A 19,404-nucleotide genomic window follows, 5' to 3' on the forward strand; every position below is an offset into this window, starting at 1 on the left:
GAACACAGGGACGCCTGGAGAGACGTGCACCTGATTGACTGGCACCCCCATGTCTCCTGTCTTGGGAGCTTGAAAATACAGCTTGAGGAGATGGGCTGGTGTGCTGCTGGTTTCACAACATTGGTCAGAATCATTTGTCCTCCTCATCCCTCTTGCTGCACAGAAACATTGGGAAACCACGTAGATAAGATGAACTACGTTTTTTGGCAAATACTTGGTTAATAATGGTCAAAATGTATTTTAAAACTTGATTTAAAAAAATTACAGTTAACATTCAAACAAAGAAAAAAAAGTATAATATGTAAAAGAAAACCTATCCAAAAAGAAGCTGAAGTAGTGCTCCCTTGCATCCCTACCTCTGTCCTTCATATATTTTACATACAGGTCCTATGCGATGTACTTTTCTGCACCTTGCCCTTTTGTTTTGTTTTGTTTTTTAACACAATGACACAACTTGGTATCGTTTCATATTGACTTTACAGGCAAACGTTATTCTTTTTCAGCCTGTGTTCTACGGCATGGTGTGGCTGTATTTATAATTTATTAAAGCCCATAATGACATACACTTGGATTGTTTATTTTTGTTATTAAAAACAGTGCTGTGAGCAATATCCTGAAATACCATGATGGACTTGTGCAAGTATGGCCATGGGGTAAATTACTAGTAATTACCGGATTGGAGGCTACATATGCTTTGTTTTGATAAATATTACCAAATTGCTCTCTAAGAAGGTTCTACCAGTTAATGGTTCTACCAACATAGAGTGGTGGCTTCCTCACTCTGGCCTGATAGGTGGAAATGGCATTTAACTATTGTTCTTGTTTGCCTTTCTTCATGTACATACACGAACACATTTTCATTGTCTTATTTTTTTCTATTTATTTTCTGCAAATTGCTTGTTCTTGTCTGTTCTCATTTTTCTCTGGATTATCTTTTCTGCTTGGGAAGGGAAATAGTCCTTGCCATACCTATTTCATATAGACTTTTTCAGTTTGTCAGTTATTATTCAGTGGACTTAGTTTATGGTTTATTTTTCTAAATGGTAGTTGTATGTGTGTTTAATTTTAATTTTTTAATCCATAATTGTGTGAAGTTTTTTTTTGCAATTTAGTGTTTTTGACTAAGTACTGTATTTTTAGGGTTGTAAGACCACACTAATGTAAAAGGTTACACATTGAGGAGTCTTGGTTTTACCCATTTTTGTCCACTCCATCCTAAAGCAACCATATATTTTACATTTTTTGTCTATCCTTTGGGTATTTCTGTATTACAAATAGAAGGATTCATTTCCCTCCTCTATCTTTTTCTTAAATGAAAGATAGCATATTACTTAATATTCTGCACTTTGGCTTTTTTCACCTAATGACCTGTCTTGAAAGCTTGTCCATGTCTGTATATAGAAAAACAGCTCCCCCGCCCCTTTTTTTTCATCCTGCACAGTATTCTATGTGTACAAAGACCTTGGTCCTTGGTTCACTTACATAGCTCCTTACTGAGGAACAATTGTGTTGTTCCAGACCTTCTGCTATTACAGTGTAGCTAAAAATCTTACCTATAAGACCTTTCATTTGAGTACAGGAATGGAAGTTGTGTTGTCTTTCTAGGTTCCACAGCATGCTCAGGGGGATCTCCGCTACTCTAAGATCAGATTAAAATGTATAATATTTACGTCATTTGTGTTGAAATCTTTGGTCTCAAATTCATTTTGGTATTAAGATTGTCTTTGGTGAGAACTCTTGCATTTTTACTTCTTTTCTCCCTCTGAGTCTGTTTGGGGCTTTACTATTTCTGGGATATACCACAACTTTTCCTTTTTTCTTCCAGAATTCAGGTGGCATTGTCTTTGGTCTCACTTAATTTTAACAGATTGACACTGTGGTATTTACACCAACATATTCATGAGTAGCTACTTCTGAGGCAAAGACAGATTGAAATGATCAAATGCTCATTTTTATATTGCTCCTTTTCAGGAGCAGCAAATAGGCACTTCTTAGCCAAAACATGACAAAAAAGAAATGTACCTTGTGGGGTCTACTGTATAAAATTTGTGACTGTGCCCTACAGAAAAGAAGAATAAGATGATAAAATGAGTTAATGAACTTCAGCTCCCTGGCTGTGCCAAAGGGAAGCTCTGTAGTCACTGAGGCCCTGTTGATCGTCTACACATATATTCTCCACACAAGGAGTCCTATTCAGAGGGAAGATGGAAGACTCTTTGGGAGAAAGTAAGTCGTCCCTTCATCCTTTTTAGCCTCCTTGCCCTGTAGGAACACTGTACACCCACCTGGGGTGTTGAGATTTGGCAAGGTGATCCACAGTTGTGATTTTTTGAATTCCAACCCACTGGCCTCATATTTCTTCTGCCTTGTTTCCGATTGTCAGCACTGGCTGTCCTCCAGTTTGATTTTACCACTAATTGTGTTGCACGTTACCGTACCGAAATGAATCAAATCAAAATGCTTTTCCTGGAGCATTAGATAAAGCAGGCGAAGGTTCTGAGTAATGAGCAGATGCTGCTAATGCAGGGACAGAGGAGACCTTGCCAGGACTCCATCTGCTCCATGCTTGCCTGCCTCTGGCCCCGAGCCACAGCATTAGGAAAGGCGGTGTACTCAAAACCCACTCCTCATTCAGAGTTTGTCTTGAAAATTCACTGTTTGGTAAGAAACGATATTACACACTTCCTAGGTGCAAAGAAGTTCTCATTTGTCGCCCCACATGGAGAAGAGAGACAAGACCCAGTGCATATTAGCATGCGGAAGCCGCGACGGGATAGCCAACAATCGTCTTTATGTGTTGCCATCAAGCAAGGCAAAGTGGCTTATCCACTTCTGCAGCACTCCCAGTGCAATTGTCTGAACACACACATGCTCCATTGTCCACGGCTGTACCCGCCCTGGGCCGGAGTGACTGTGATTTCTCATTTACTGGCGTAGTAACAATAGATGGGAGTGGGTCTCTCCAGGCTTCTTTTTAGTAGAGAACAGTAGGACCATGTTTTAGTTAGACAGCTATGATGAAGAGTAGTTGCTTTTAAAACTTTATAATTTTGTGTTTAATAAAAAACTCAGTTCTTTGATATTTCTGCTTATGTCTCGTTTGTATGATGTGACACAAAAAATGTAATGACCTAACCTTTGGTTGTAATACTATACAATAAACAGTATCCCCCCCCCCCCCCCCCCATCAAGATAGAAATTTTAGAAGTAGGGCATTAACATGCTAAAGCATTGCTTGGGAGATGGCTAAGACAACTGCTTGTGGATTGTAGAGATTTTTTTTTCAAGTCCTGCGTTTTCTGGTCATTTTTCTCTTAAAAGTTTCAACAACCATTTTTTGCTTGAAACCTTTGCCTACCCTTTGTTCTAGGGGACTTACTCAGGTATTTGACAAATGAAATGAAACAACTTTCTGACAACCCCCAAGTACCAGGTGTAGTCCTTTTAAAGGATAGGATACCTTTATAAACATGAACAATAAACAGTAGGAATGCTCATGTTTTAAAGATGCTGAGAGTGGAATTAACACCAAAATGCAGAGTTCTGAATAGAGATGATTCTTTTGGTATTGAAGTATTTCTTGAGGAATTGGATTTTAAAATTGACTGCCATTTGTTATGGTCTATGATCCCATGCTTATGGGATGGAGGAAATTTTTGAGTAAAACTTTTAAAAGTTTTTCCATTTTTCAATGAGAAGAGTTTAAAATTATATTTCACACTTGCTTGTGTGTATGCTTTGGACTGAATGTTATAAGTGTTAGGGTAGTGTTCCTCAAACGGGAGTCTAGAGAGAAAATCTTGAGCAGGAGCTATGAGAACTCGAGAAAAGTATTTTTTTTAATTCTATATTTTTATAGTCATCTTTAAAAAAATCTAGATCTTTTGACCTTGTAACTGAACCATGCTGCATGATTTCAGTATTTGAATTTGCATTTGGGCTGTTGGCACCAAGTGATCATACATGCCTTGTGGTTGTCTTTCATGCTAAGGGGTCCAGAGATGACTTTTTAGAGGTCTGCAAGCTCTCAGATTTAAGAAACACTGGAGAAAGAAGTTCTTGTTGATCAATTTCTAGGATAACTACAATTTTTTGAAGTTACTAGTGAAAATAACTTGAAATGATTTTTCTTATGCAGAAAGTGGCACATTAAATTTATGGTATGAGGAGATTTGGTGTTTATCTTCTGGTTTACTGGGGTAGTTTTACTGAAAACTGATTTTTAATAATACACAATATGATGCATAAATTCAAAATACCTGTCCCGTGTTATTAGAGTTGAGGTTAAAAATGGAAAGGAACGATAGCACAGGGTATTTTTTTGGGGGAGATAGTTTAGAGAAATAAATTGTTGAGCTTCTTAAATGTACCTAATGAAATGCACACATGAATGTTTTTTTTGGAGGCTGATAAATCAAATTTTATGTACAAGAATTTAATTTCTCTTTTACTACTTGCAATTTTGATTGTAGCATTTATTCTATACTAAACCTTAAGGCTCTGTTAAAGCAGATGTAAGTATATTTGTGGAATGTATTTTTGTCTTAAAAACAAGATGTGCCTGCCTGTCTGCCATTTCAGTAAAAAGTCATTAGGCAAGCTACAGTGGAGTAGGAAGGCAGCCCCATGGGGCCAGGGACAGGTGGAGGAGGGAGTCTGGAACAGTGGCCTGGCGGGTGTGGGAGGTTGGCAATATCCAGGGAGACTGAGCAGGTAAGTATATTAAGGATAATGGAAGCCAGTTTTCTTGCTTTTGGAGAAGAATTACAGGCATGGAAAAGGGCTATCCAAATGAACCCTGTGGGCTGGATTGGAATAGGTGTTGGCATGGAGTTCCTGATTTTCGATTTAGGTAGATGGGTTGAGATATATGTGTTTGTATGCAAATATGTTCATGTATCTCCTAGCTTTTTGCTGTGAAGGTAAAGAAGTAGCAATGAGCATACGGAGTATTCAGATCTTAAAGATACCAGTCTCTGGTAAAAGGAATCAGGCTGCTTGGCAAAGAAGCTGACTCCAGGGCTGGGGTGGGGAAAGAGCAAATAAGCCTGGGACATCTTATTGTACCAGGAAATATGGAAGCACTCAAGGAATGATGGTGGCATATATCAAAAGAATACAGATGCTACCTTGAAGGTGTTCTCACTGGCCAGATCTGGGACAATTTGAGTATCAAAATAATGATAGTAACAGAGGTACACATGAATACTAGAATGTCACCTAACAAATATAGAAGGAATGATGGAATTAGGAAATCACTAGTTGGCAGTTATAATGGTAATAATTGACACACACAAAAATCAACTGATGCTAAAATTAGAAGATGAGAAGAAGATAGGGGATGGGATTTTATATCTCAAAGAATCACCCTGCTGAACCCTAATTAATTACAGAGTGAGGGAGAAAAAAGTAACTTTGTAGTCAAGAAACCTGGCAAATGCCAAATTAATAAGGTGGTCAAATTTAACATCAGTAATGGGACAAATTGACATCCTGTGCTACGTAATAGAATGCACTGAGATGAACACAGGATCACTTCTGGGATAGCCCAGCCAAAAATGCATAACACAGTTGAATCACAAGGAAATATTAGAAAACCCAAATTGAAGGACATCCTGCAAAAAGACTAGCCTGACCTCTTTAAAGCTGTCAAATTCATGAAGATGAAAACCAAAAACAAAAACCTATTCCAGTTTGAAGGACACAAGACAGCTGAATGCCATGTGTCATCCCTGATTGGATCCTTTTGTTATAAAGGACATTACTGGGACAATTGGCAGTGGGATCTGAATAACGGGTATATAGAAGTTCTTGTGGCTTTGCTGTAATTTTCAAATTGTTTCAAATAAGTTAAAACTTCTTTTTTTTAAGATTTTATTTTTTTAAGACTTCATTTATTTATTCATGAGAGACACACAGAGAGTGAGAGAGAGGCAGAGACACAGAGGGAGAAGGAGGCTCTATGCAAGGAGCCCGATGTGGGACTTGATCCCGGGTCTCCAGGATCACACCCCGGGCTGCAGGCAGCGCCAAACCGCTGCGCCACCGGGGCCACCCCAGATTTTATTTATTTATTCATGAGAAAGAGACACAGGAAGAGGGAGAAGCAGGCTCCATGCAGGGAGCCCAATGTGGGACTTGATCCTGGGACCCCAGGATCATGCCCTGGGCTGAAGGCAAACACTCAACCACTGAGCCACCCAAGGATCCCCTAAGTTAAAACTCCTTGCTTCTGATTAAGATGCAGTAACAGGGACTAGATTTGTCCTTTTGTGTTAAACAACTGGAAAACTGGACAAAATAATGGCTTTCAAACATTACTCTCTGTGATCCAAGTCTTGGGCTATCTGTTTTTCAAACAAGATGAATCCTATGATTACACCAGTTTACCAACTGGAAACAACCCAATACAAGTAAAGGAACCTGAACAGAACCTGGACCTCACATTGTTGAGACACCAAGAGGTTAAGGAAGCCAAAGTGGAAAGGATTTGTGGGCCAGAGTATCAAGGAAGAGGGAGCCTGACAGAACTCTACAGATCTAAAGGGACCCCTCCATCTCTAAGTACTGATGTGCCCATGTGTGAGAAGAGGGAGACACATTCAGTCCATAACATTGTCTGCTGTTTATAAGAAAGCCATTTTATTTCTTTTTAAAGATTTTATTGGGGGGAGGGTGGTGGAGAGAGAGACTGACTCTCCAGAAGACTCCATGTTGAGCACAGAGCCTTACATGAGGCTCTATTCCACAACCCTGAGATGATGACCTGAGCCAAAACCAAGAATCGGGCACTTAACAGACTGAGCCACCCAGGTACCTGGAAGCCATTTTAACTATGAAGATACAAATAGGGTTAAAAATAAAAGAATAGGAAGTTATACAATGCAAACATATAAGAAAGCTGGAGTGGCTATATTACTTTCAGACCAAATAACTTTAGGGCAATGAATATTAGGAATAAAACGGGACTTTCATAATAAAGGGGTCAATTTATCAAATAGACTTCGTAATCCTAAATATGCATCTAATAACCTCAGGGGTGCCTGGGCAGCCTTAGTCAGTTAAGCGTTTGACTCTTGATTTTTGACTTAGGCATGACCCCAGGGTCATGAGATCAAGCCTCACATTGGCACTTCATGCTCAGTGAAGAGTTGGCTTGAGATTCGACTTTCTCTCTGTCCCTCCCCCAGCTCATGCTGTGTCCCTCTCTAAAATAAAATCTTAAAATGAAAAGCTGATAAGTGAAAAGGGAAATAGAGAAATTCATAATTATAGTGGAAATTTCAGGCACTTTTATTTCAGTAATTGATATAAGTAACTGGTAAGGTCATATACGATTGAACATTATCAGCCAACTTTACTTGACATTTATAGAACTTTCCATGCAACAAACTACAAAATACACATTCTTTTCAAGCAGAATCAGAATTTTGACCAAAATGGAGTATGTTCTGGGCCATAAAATTTGTTTCAGTGAATTTAAGAGGATTGAGGGGTGCCTGGGTGGCTCAGTCGGTTAAGCATTTATTTGCCTTTGGCTCAGGTTGTGATCACAGGGTCCTGGGATTGAGCCCTAGGTTGGGCTCCCTGCTTATGCCCTCTTTCACTCTCTTTCTCGCAGGTAAAACATAGTTTTTAATTTGAGAGGATTGAAATCCTGCAAAATATTCTCAAAGTACATTTTCCAACAACTATGAAATTAAAGTAAAAATAACAGAGCTCTGTAAAATCACTTATAAATAATTCATGAGTTAAAGAAGAAATCAGGAAATATTTTGAACTGAATGAGAATGAAAAACCATATCAAAATGTATAGAATGTAGCTGAAGCAGTGTTTAGAGGGAAATTTAAAGCAGTAAGTGCTTATATTATAAAAGAGATAAAGTCTCAAATCAGTGATATAACTTTTTACCTTAGCTAGAAAAAGAACAAAATAACCAGGAGAAATGTAGCAATAAAGGACAGGAATCACTGAAATTGAGAAAAAAACACAGAAAAATCAAGACTAGCTCCTTTAAAAAAAAATCAAGGTGACAGGCACTAGATAAAGTGATTAGGGGGAAAAATGCAACAGAGGGAAAATGTTTATAGATCCTAGAGATGTGAAAACTATAGTGAAAAATTATGAACAAGTTTATACCAGTAAGGGCGGCCCCGGTGGCGCAGCGGTTTAGCGCTGCCTGCGGCCCAGGGCGTGATCCTGGAGACCTGGGATCGAGTCCCACGTCGGGCTCCCAGCATGGAGCCTGCTTCTCCCTCTGCCTGTGTCTCTGCCTCTCTCTCTCTAGCTGTGTCTCTATGAATAAATAGATAAAATCTTTTAAAAAAAAAAGTTTATACCAGTAAATTCAGCCTCTTAGATGAAGTGGATAAATTGATTTTTTTTGAAAGCTACACATTACCAAAATTCACTTAAGAACTAGAAAATTAGAATGGCTCTATTTCCATTAAAGAAATGGAATTTGCGATGTAAAATTTTCTCATGAGGAAAAGTACAAGCCCAGTACCTTCACTGGTGAATTCTACCAAGCATTTAAGGAAATAATACTAATTCTGTATACTTCCATAAAATAGGCTAGGAGGGAACACTTCTCAACTCCACTATCGAGACCAGCATTACCCTCATACCAAAACCAGGTAAAGAAGAAAAAATAACTAGTTTATGTTAACAAACTCTAGATCAATATTCCACATGAACGTAGATGTAAAAATACCAAACAAAATACTGTTAAACTCAATTCTGCAATACATTAAGAGTATAAGAAATCATGGCAACTTAGGATTCACTCAAGAAATTCAAAGTTAGTTTAACATTTGAAAATCAATTCGGGGCAGCCCTGGTGGCGCAGCGGTTTAGCGCCGCCTGCAGCCCAGGGCGTGATCCTGAAGACCCTGGATCTAGTCCCACATCAGGCTCCCTGCATGGAGCCTGCTTCTCCCTCTGCCTGTGTCTCTGCCTCTCTCTCTCTCTCTGTGTCTTTATGAATAAATATATGAAAATCAATTCGTCATATTAACAGACTATAAAAGAAAAACCTGATGATCAACTCAATAGAAAAAACATTTGACAAAAACCATTTTGTACTGATGATTAAAGACTCTTAGCTGACTGATAAAGAAAGGAACCTTTCTGTGAAACACTTACAGATAACTTCATATGTAATGGTAAAAGACCATGCTTTCTCTAAATTGAAAACAAGGCAAGGATGTCCACTTTTACTACTGTTAAACATTGTACTGGAAGTCCTTCTTAGTTCATTAATGCAAGAGAAAGAAAAGGCATACAGAAAGGAAAGGAAAAAGTATAATTGTCTGTGGATAAATTGTCTATACCCCAAATCCTAAACCATCAACCAAATATTACTAGAACTAATAAGTATTTTTAGCTGTGTCACTGAGTATGAGGTCCATATGCAAAACCCAATTTTATTTCAAGTTAGCAACAAACAGTTGAAAATATAAGATTAATTAGGGATTAATTCAGCAAATACTCAGCAAAATAGGTGTAAGACCTATGTGCTGAAAACTATAAAATACTGAGCAAAATTAAATAAAGCAAAATACATAGTTATATCATGGGTTGAAAAACTGAATGCTGTTGAGATGTCCCCTGTCCCCTAATTGACCTAGAGATTCAATCCAAATCCAGTCAGAATCCCTAAGAGCTTTTTTTCTTTTAGTAGAAATTGATAAGCTGATTCTAAAATTTAAAATAATTTAGAATCTAAAATCCAAAAGAAAATGCATAAGACCAAGAATAGTGAAGAATGATTTTGAAAAAGAAGTACGAAGTTGGTAGTTACCCTACCCAATTTCATGATTTACTGTGAAATTGTAGTCATTAAGGTAGGGTGATACTGGGCTGAAGATAGACCAATGGAACAGAATAAAGCCCAGAAAAACACTGATTTTTAAAAAAAAATAAAAGTGCCAAGGTGATTCAATGAAGAAATGATCATCTTTTCAACAAGTGATGTTGAAACAAGCAGATGTCTATATGCCGTTTCATTCCTGCCTTTTCATTCCTCTACTCTTACTTCATACCATCTATAAATTAAATGGATTATAGACTTGAACATAAAACTTCTAGATAAAAAGAAAATCTTTCTGACCTTAGGTTGGGCAAAGATTTCTTAGGACACAGAGCACAAATTATAAAAGAAAAATGTTAGACTTCATCAAAATTAAAAACCTTTGATGTTGAAGATACTAAGAAAATGAAAAGGCAAGCCATAGACTAGCAGAAAATATTTGCAAAACACATGTCTGATATTTGACCTGCATCTAGAACATATAAAGAACTTTTATAATTCAAATATAAGAAGACAACCAATTAAAAGTGGCAAAAGGTTTGACTAGACGCTTCGTTCACCAGAGAAGACCTATAAATGTTGAGTAAACACATGAAAGGATATTCATCATTAGTCATTAGGGAAATGTAAATTAAAACTGTTATGAAATATACTGTTACACACAGTACACCTGACTTAAAAAGTCTGATAATGCTAAGTGTTGATGAGACTATGGAGCAGTCAGCACTTTCATTCCTTGCTCGTGGGAATGCAAAATGATAGCCACATTGGAAAATACGTTAGCAGTTTCTTTTTTTTTTTTTTTTTAATTTTTATTTATTTATGATATAGAGAGAGAGAGAGAGAGAGAGAGAGAGGCAGAGACACAGGCAGAGGGAGAAGCAGGCTCCATGCACCGGGAGCCCGATGTGGGATTCGATCCCGGGTCTCCGGGATCGCGCCCTGGGCCAAAGGCAGGCGCCAAACCGCTGCGCCACCCAGGGATCCCACGTTAGCAGTTTCTTATAAGGAACTCCCACTCATATATTATCCAGGAGAAGGAAAACTTGTGTTCACACAAAAACTTAAATATTTATAGGATTTTATTCATGATCACTCCAAACTGGAAACAACCTAGATATGTATTGATCAGTAAATGAATACAATTGTAATACATACCATGGTACATGACATGTCAATAACAAACTACAGGTATATGCAACAGTATAGACAAATCTCAATAGCATTAATGCTAAGTAAAAGAAGCCAGACACTAAAAAGCATATACTATATAATTCCATTTATGTAGGATTCTAGAGGAAGCAAAACTAGGACAAAAAAACAAGTGAGTATTTGCCAGGGGCTGGGGCCAAGGGATGATGACTGCCTGTAAAGCTTTGATGGAAATATTCTGTTATGACTGGTGGTGGTTGTTACAGGACTGTATTTATCTGTTCCCATCATATTGTGCACTTAAAGTCGATGAGTTTTTTTTTCATGTAGGTTATAGCTCAATAAAACAGATTTTTAAAAAGACCAAAAAGTACTATTTTAATACTTTTTACAATATAGTTGGTGCTACTCTTGCAAAGTTCTGTTTTGTTGCTTTTTGCTCATCAGGAAAGAACAGGGTCTCTGAGGTGTATTAGAGTGGAAAGAAGAGTGCTTTCCTGCTCAGCTCTATATTTGAGTTGGTGATCAAGACAGAGAATTCCTCTGGTGGCTCTGTGGTCACTGGAACACATTTAGCAATTGAAGGGTTTTTTTCTTATTTTAAATTCTAAAGTAATCCTTTGTGATGAAATCTGGACCTATTTTCAAAGAGATCCAAAATAGTGGATATTGTATATATGGGATCATAGTGGTAGTAGGCATGGCCAAAAATAGCAGCTATATGGGCTCTGAATTGTGCCTTCTATCTTGCTTTTAACTCTACTCTCAAATAGGACTTAAAACCCAGAATGGTTCAGTATTACAAAAAGAAATTCCTGGATAAACATCTCTCCCCAAGCCTTTATTCCAAGGCCATGGCAGACTTTTCTGCATATTTTTAAGACTGTATGACCTTTGATATAAATACCTGGACTAGCTTATTCTAATTCCTAAGAGTTGGAAGCAGATATTGTGCTATTTTAGTAATACTGAATATAGCTAATGCCTAGATCTTGGTTTATTTCTTTGTGGGTTTTTTGTTTGTTTTTTTAGGTCTTGGTTTCTAAATATTACTAATTCTTCAGTAAAAAGGAACCTGTGCTAGAGGAGGCAAATTTCAGGATGAGTCTGAAATGTCTTGTGGGGCCAGAAATTAAGGATGTTAAAAAAAGAGAGAGAAAGAGAGAGAGAGAGAAGGGGGAGGTTCTTTTTATAGGACTGTGGAACCAAACTAGAGTTCCTTCCCAACAGCAATATTGGGGACAATTTGAGCAACAAAATATGATAGTAATGGATTATAACCTATAGAATAAAAAAAGTAAGTATCTGCAAGCTCATGCAGATATAAATAATTGAATGAATAAGCAAGGGAGAAGAGACAGCTCTTCCTTACAGCAGCATTTCAATTAATGACTTTGAATATGGAGAAGGGTGATGAAAATAGAAATTCATTTGGAAAGCACCACAATAATTGTTGCAGGCAGAATCATCCATGGATGCTAAAAGTAGTGTTATGAGAAACAGGATATTTGCATAGTTTCAAATTATGCCTCCATAAGCAAAAAATTGTAACTTTATAATGGAGAAATCTGGCTTTAACCACCTAAACCAAGTGGTGAAAGTTAGCATTACCAGCAATGAGAAATTGACATCATGTGCCTCCTGGTACACTGAAAAGGTACAACATTAACTTCTGTTCTATTTTTACCAAAAATGCATCACCTGATTTTAAACATGACTGAACATCAGACAACTAAGAGATCTATAAGATACCTGGTTAGTACTTTTCAAGGGGCAGGAGCAGGAAGGACAAAGATAGACTGAGCAATTGTCTCAAATTATAGGAAGGAGACCATTAAATGCAACATGGAATTCTGGATTAGATCCTGGACCAGGAAGAAGTTGTTGGTGGACCATTTGGTGAGATGGGAGTAAGGTCTGTAAATTAAACAACTTGTATCAATGTTAATTTCCTGACTTTCATCATGTTACTGTGGTTGTATAATATGTTAATACTTGGGGAAGCTGGGTGAAGGGTTTACTTTAACTCTTCTTTTTGGATAATATCTAGGGCTTTTTTTTTAAAGAAGTGTGAAATATTTCAAAATTTAAAAAAAGATCATTAAACAAGATTAGATTCTTTTTCTCATAGTGATTTAATGCCATGTTTTTTCTGTTAAATAATTACTAGGGGAAAAAATGCCTTTTCCTTTACTGTTTGGTTGAATTGGGAGACTGAATTAGATGACTCTAGCCTAGTGGTGGTTATACAATTAGGAATTCTCAGCATACTTTCTGTATCTTTCTGTTTATTCTTTGGTTCTTCCTTCCCCCTTTCATTTAATGCATGATGGTATGAAATGGTATTTCATTTCTAAAGTATACTTTTCAAAGAATGATATAACCATTTTATTTTAAATGTCAATATTTAGTAATATGCCAGAAATTCGGGGTTTTTTTGGCCACTACTTAAAACTTATAATAAATTAGTTTTGTCAGTTTTATATATAAGATGTCAAAGGACACATGATTTCACTCATGTGGAATTTAAGAAACAAAGGAGCAAGGGGAAGTGAGGGAAAAATAAAACAAAATGAAATCAGAAAGTAAGACAAACCATAAGAGACTCTTAATCGTAGGAAACAAACTGAGGGGGTGCCTGGGTGGCTCAGTCAGTTAAGCATCTGCCTTCCTCTTGGATCATGATCCCAGGGTCCTAAGATCAAAATTTGAGTTGGGTTCTGTGCTCAGTGGGGAGTCTGCTTCTCCCTCTCCCTATGCCCCTCCCCCCTGTTCATGCTCTTTCTCTGTCTTAAATAAATAAAATCTTTAAAAAATAAAAAATAAAGAGAAAGAACAAGGAGACTAAGACTTACCGAATACCATTCTTGACCTAAGCCCCATGCTGGGCTCTCATGCACTAGTCTGGTCAGAAGTGGTGGCAATGTTACAGACTCCGATGGAGTTTAATTCACCATAACCCATCATTGAGTCAGCAGAATTTGTTGTTGTTTTTGAAAGATTTTATATATTTGACAACACAAGCAGGGGAATGGCAGGCAGAGGGAGAGGAAGAAGCAGGTTCCCTGCTGAGCAAGTAGCCTGATGGAGGACTTGATCCTAGGACCCCATGCTCATGACCTGAGCCAAAGGTAGACACTTAACTGACTGAGCCATCCAGGCACCCCTAGCAGTAGAATTTGTATATCAGAGTTAAATATGGATTATAAAATTATGCGGATTGTGATCAGAAAAAATAAAAAAAGAAATCTTGTCACTAATATTATTTATAAAGATGTATATACAATTTATAATAAAATTTTTGATATGGTATTACATGCAGAAAAAACTTAAATTGTACCAAAGGACGTATAGTAGAGAGTGTTCTTTCTCTACCTACCACCACCTACCCTCTGAGTCCCCCACTACCACAATCTTTTCTCTAGAGGTATCACCTACTACCAGTGTCTGATAGACTCTTCCAAGATATATTCTGTGTTATGTTTATGTTGCTCAGTTATATTGTAGGAAAAAAATTGGCTTCAGTTAGTGGGTGCATGCACAGTGATATCTCTTTTACATTCTCTGCCTTCTTGGCACTTCCCCTTGTAGAAGAGCTGGTCCAGATGCTTCCCCATGAATCTGTTTTTCCTTTGAGTTTGTCAACTGTAAATTCTTCTACTTAGTCACATTGTCCTAGTCTTACAATATGTTGTTTGACTCCTTTTCAATTTCCTGTCTCTTTTTGTTTATTTTTCAAACATTTTTCATCTGCTTTCACACTGCTAAATATACTCAGCTTGCTTGCTTCTTGACTCAGTGTCTGCTTTGGCGATCTCCTATCTGGTCACCGATTTGCTTCTGCCTAACCAGTTGCTTTATTGGATCAAGAGCCCATTCGGATGCTCTTGTCAGTCTAAAGTATAGCTTCCAGGATGGTTTCACATTTATTGTTTTTCTCCGTAAGCAGCAGAGTTCAGCTTTATGGTTGTGTTCAGCTGCAGTATTGAGGGTGGACGTGCACGGTAGATTTTTTTTTTTTAAAGATTTTGTTTATTCATGAGAGACACAGAGAGGCAGAGACATAGGAAGAGAGAGAAGCAGACTCCCCCTGGGGAGCCCAATGTGGGACTCGATCCCAGGACCCTGGGATCATGACCTGAGCCAAAGGCAGATGCTTAACCACTGAACCACCCAGGTGTCCTTGCTTTCGCTTTCTTAAGAATTTAACCCCTCATCATGATTCTTGTTTGCACTGATATTAATCTCCACCCCTAGCTGCCTCTTCCATAAAATCAAAAGTTGTTTTGTCCTTTCAGACTTTATGCTACCTTTACATCTCTAGCACACATTTTGTAGTGATGTTGTATGGACTTAATGAATGAGGAAGTACACATTTAATGAGTACAGTGGGTAGATCTTAAATTTTTGTTAAAATGCTTTTTTTCTTGTTGAGGAATTTTTCATGACTCCTGTTTACTTATAGGCAAGTCGAGAAAATGTATGTGATGGAAATGGAAGTTACCAGCTGTTTTTACAAATAGTTTCATTCACTGTCTCTGAATGGTAGTTAAATGATCCTGCTACTTGCCTACAGCAGTGCCTCCTTATCTGTATTATTTCATCTTCTGCAGCTTTAGTTACCCCTGGTCCACAGCAGTCTGGAAGCAGGTGATCCTCCTTCTGACGTGTCAGCAGGTCAGGAGTGGCCTAGCGCTCATCACAACACCCTAACCTCACTGCATGTCCTCACACAGGCCTCTTACCCTCTCACACCTTCACAAGAAGAAGAGTAAGTTCAGTATAGTAAGGTGTATTGAGAAAGAGACACATTCACATAACTTGTCACAGTATATCATCATAATTGTTCTATTTTAGTATTATTGATCTCTTCCTGAGCTTTTTTTATAAGTAAAATTTTATCATAGGTATATACGTAAAGGAAAAAACAGAGTACATAGCACATTTGGAACTATCCACCATCAGACATCTCCTGGGCGTCTTGGGAACGTATCCCCTCAGATAAGGTGGGGAAGCTGCTGTGGTAAGATACTGACCCAAGCCTCAGGCATTTATTCTGCAAGCTCAAGTGGAGGGGAGCTCATAGCTAAAATAAGCGCTAAAGACCACAAGATGCTCTATGGGTTCAGGAGGTGACCAGTCTGTGACTTTCTAAACTGTTAACCTGTTTTAAATTTTATGGTGTGTGAAAAAGATCAAAGGGGAGGGGCAGTGCCAATTGATGTGGTGTTTTTTTCCCCCCCAAAACCAGTTCAGCAGTTATTTACCTTTCAAGCAATTAACATAATTACCATTATGCTAAAAAGTAATTTTGGAAAGTTCTGCCCTGAGCTCTTACGACTCCACTGGGACAGTTTTAGTTGGGACTTATCTTTTTGATGGAAGCCTAATTGCAATTTTGGCTTTGTGCACACAAACAGAAGCAGCTAATTGTTTAGGCAAATAGCAGATTAATTTAAATATGCATCCCTAATAAAACAAAAATGGTATCCATTATGGTCCTTGTTCCCAGGACGAGGAATATAAATATTCTGTGCAAGTACCATTAGGCAGAGGTCTTAAGGATTGTTGACATTATTTCACAGTGGTAGCACTTTCCTGATATCGAGTAATCTTTACAAAAGCTAACATAAATCAGTTTAAACTCATTTAGATCCCATTTCCACTATGTGCAGTTTCATTACCACACTCTGGCTGGCCTCCTCAGGGAGGTGGGAGGGGCATGTTGCAAACTGGCATGGGTGCCCATTCACAGCTGCTGAGCAGGCTTTATGTCTCCTCAAAAGACTGGCCATCGTTACTCATGTCATTGTTAACGACTGTTCCTAGTCGAGAGTGAACTCAGAGTTCCTTCAGCCCTGCTGCTGCCTGTCAAGGTGGAGAGTGCTGAGCCCATCGAGCAGGTGGGACCACCAAGCCCCACTCCTGTCTCCTTGATTGGGCTGGTCGCCTTCACTCATTGTGCTCTTCCAGATTTTTTGAGAGACCCTTTTTCTTCTTTTGTCTACGTCCTTTTCATATTTCTCATGAATGAAGCCATATTGTTGTAAGCCCAGTGCTAGCTCGGAGTTAAACATTTTTTATCCAGCTATTGAGGTGTCGTCAGGAAGAGAGAAAGACACCTGCTCTCCTTTTAGTTTCCCTGGGGTGGGGCAAATGGGGGCTGTAAGCTCTGGCTCTTAGAGATTATGCCTTGTTCAGGAAATTATAGCAACGACCTGCTTTTCAAATCACTACTGAGGAGCTACACAGAACCTCCCCCTTAAATTTGCTAAGACCTTTTGTTTTATATTGACTGGATTTGCAGGATAAATGTAGTAGGAACTTTTCGGAGTGTCTCCTCACTCCAGCGAACCTCCTTAGCCCCTGGAGAGGGACACATTCATAGTATTTGACTTAGTCTCTGGCCTCAGTTGGTTGGACAAGGATGGGGACTGGCGGCCTTGTGGGCAGCTTATTCATCGACTGAGATGTGGCATTCAGGCCTCACACTTTTAGTCTTGGTTGTGTCCTTGGAGTAGAAAACCCCACAGAATGGGGAGGATTGAAAGCTGGCTTGTGGGGAGAAAGAAAAGAATTAAACAGTTGCAGAGGCAAGATCAGTGGTGTATACAGAAGACACTGCCCTGGTATTCTGAATGTCTTTCTATTCTCTGATTCAGATTCCTTACAATCCTCCAGCTCTACTTCTTGCCCTTGGGTTCCGTGAAATAGCCCTATTCCTTTCCAATTGGTTTCCCTTTGGTATTTAAGCAAATTTCAATGAATTTCTGTTTCTTAGAACCAAAGGTCCCTTGCTAAAACCTGAGATGTACTTTCAGCAAACCTTTATTGACAGTCAGCCACTTTCATCAGCCACATTGCCAGTGATGTTCTGAATTCACTGACATAGGGAATATGGGAGAAAAAGGACACAATCCTGCCACTTCAGAAGTCTACACAATATCAAGAGCCAAAGAATCCCTATTATTGCTGTTTCTGTGAAATAAAACATGGCCTTTCAAATGAATTTATATCAGATTTTAAAAATTACCACTTATTTGGGGTCCCTGGGTGGCGCAGCAGTTTAGCGCTTGCCTTTGGCCCAGGGCGCGATCCTGGAGACCCGGGATCAAATCCCACGTCGGGCTCCCAGTGCATGGAGCCTGCTTCTCCCTCTGCCCGTGTCTCGGCCTCTCTCTCTCTCTCTCTGTGTGACTATCATAAATACATAAAAATTAAAAGAAAAACTTAAAAATTACCACTTATTTGACAACTGAATATATTTGGCTCTGACAGGCATTGACTTACTCCTTCCTTAATGTCTTGTAATGGTTGTGCATCCAGGTCAACTTGAAATGTCTGGAAAAATTAGCTGCCCCTTCTTTGGGGATATTAAAAAAATGTGACAAAATGACAAAACATTAAGCTTATTCATTTTCCTATTGCACTTTGTATTTTCTGTTATGTGTTTGTTTCTCTCAAATGTGGGTTTTATGAAAAGAGGGGTCATATCCTCTCTGCCCCCAGACAAGATGCTTGATAGCTGCCCCAAGAATGTTCGCCCCATGCAGTCAATGACTTCCTTACTTCATTTTGTCTTGTTTGCTGTAGTTTCCTTGGTGCCTAGAATAGTGGATGACCTGAAGCAGAGGCTTAGCAAACACTTATTGAATGTATTGCCGCATCAATTCCCTTTTGGCTAAATGTTGGTTAACAAGGAGTTATTGGGTTGGGGGGAAATCAGCTACAATATTCTAAGACATTCTTATAATTCCAGTATTGTTCAAGTCCCTGCAGTGTTGGGATTGTAAAAGTAGCCATGATGTAACTATTAACTGATAGATCGATCATTTATACAATTAACTTCCACTCAACCATCTCTCCCTATTTGCTGCTGTATCTGTTCCTGCCCACCTTGCCCATGTGCTTTTGGGTCAAGTATCCAGCAACACAGCTGGAAAGTTAAATTGCAAATCTTGCAAAAACGGCAGGATTTAATGTTAAAAGTGATATTGGAAGAGCATTAGAAGCGGTAATTACATGGGTAAATACACATGGCCTTTTTTTCTTACTATTTAAGTCTCTTTGAAAGAGAATCATCACCTTATGCAAAAGTGATAACAATGTACCTGGGTTTCATAACATACGTAGAGATAAAAAATATGACAACAATAGCACAGAGGCTGGAGGGCAGGAAGTGAAAGTGCATTGCGGTGAAGATCTCATGCTTCCTGTGAAGTGGGCCAGTATCTTTGGGAGGCAGACCAGTAAGTTAAAGATGAATGCTAGGGATCCCTGGGTGGCGCAGCGGTTTGGTGCCTGCCTTTGGCCCAGGGCGTGATCCTGGAGACCCGGGATCGAATCCCACATCGGGCTCCCGGTGCATGGAGCCTGCTTCTCCTTCTGCCTGTGTCTCTGCCTCTCTCTCTCTCTCTGTGTGACTATCATGAATAAATAA

The 19,404-nt window shown here is 38.7% G+C and overlaps 1 protein-coding gene and 2 long non-coding RNA genes across 3 annotated transcripts in view; 2 read left to right on the top strand and 1 right to left on the bottom strand.

Annotated features, from left to right (window-relative positions):
- Positions 1 to 19,404, top strand: part of FBXW8 (F-box and WD repeat domain containing 8) — a 120,812-nt gene that overhangs the window by 51,590 nt on the left and 49,818 nt on the right. The window lies entirely within an intron of this gene.
- LOC118352316 (uncharacterized) overlaps positions 1 to 19,404 on the bottom strand; it is a 56,646-nt gene that overhangs the window by 11,215 nt on the left and 26,027 nt on the right. The window lies entirely within an intron of this gene.
- LOC125753761 (uncharacterized) lies at positions 326 to 3,080 on the top strand. The gene is made up of 2 exons (XR_007406275.1): positions 326 to 2,226; positions 2,690 to 3,080. It is a non-coding gene; the product is annotated as an uncharacterized LOC125753761 (long non-coding RNA).

This window comes from Canis lupus, chromosome 26 (assembly GCF_003254725.2).
Source record: "Canis lupus dingo isolate Sandy chromosome 26, ASM325472v2, whole genome shotgun sequence".
Taxonomy (NCBI): Eukaryota; Metazoa; Chordata; class Mammalia; order Carnivora; family Canidae; genus Canis; species Canis lupus.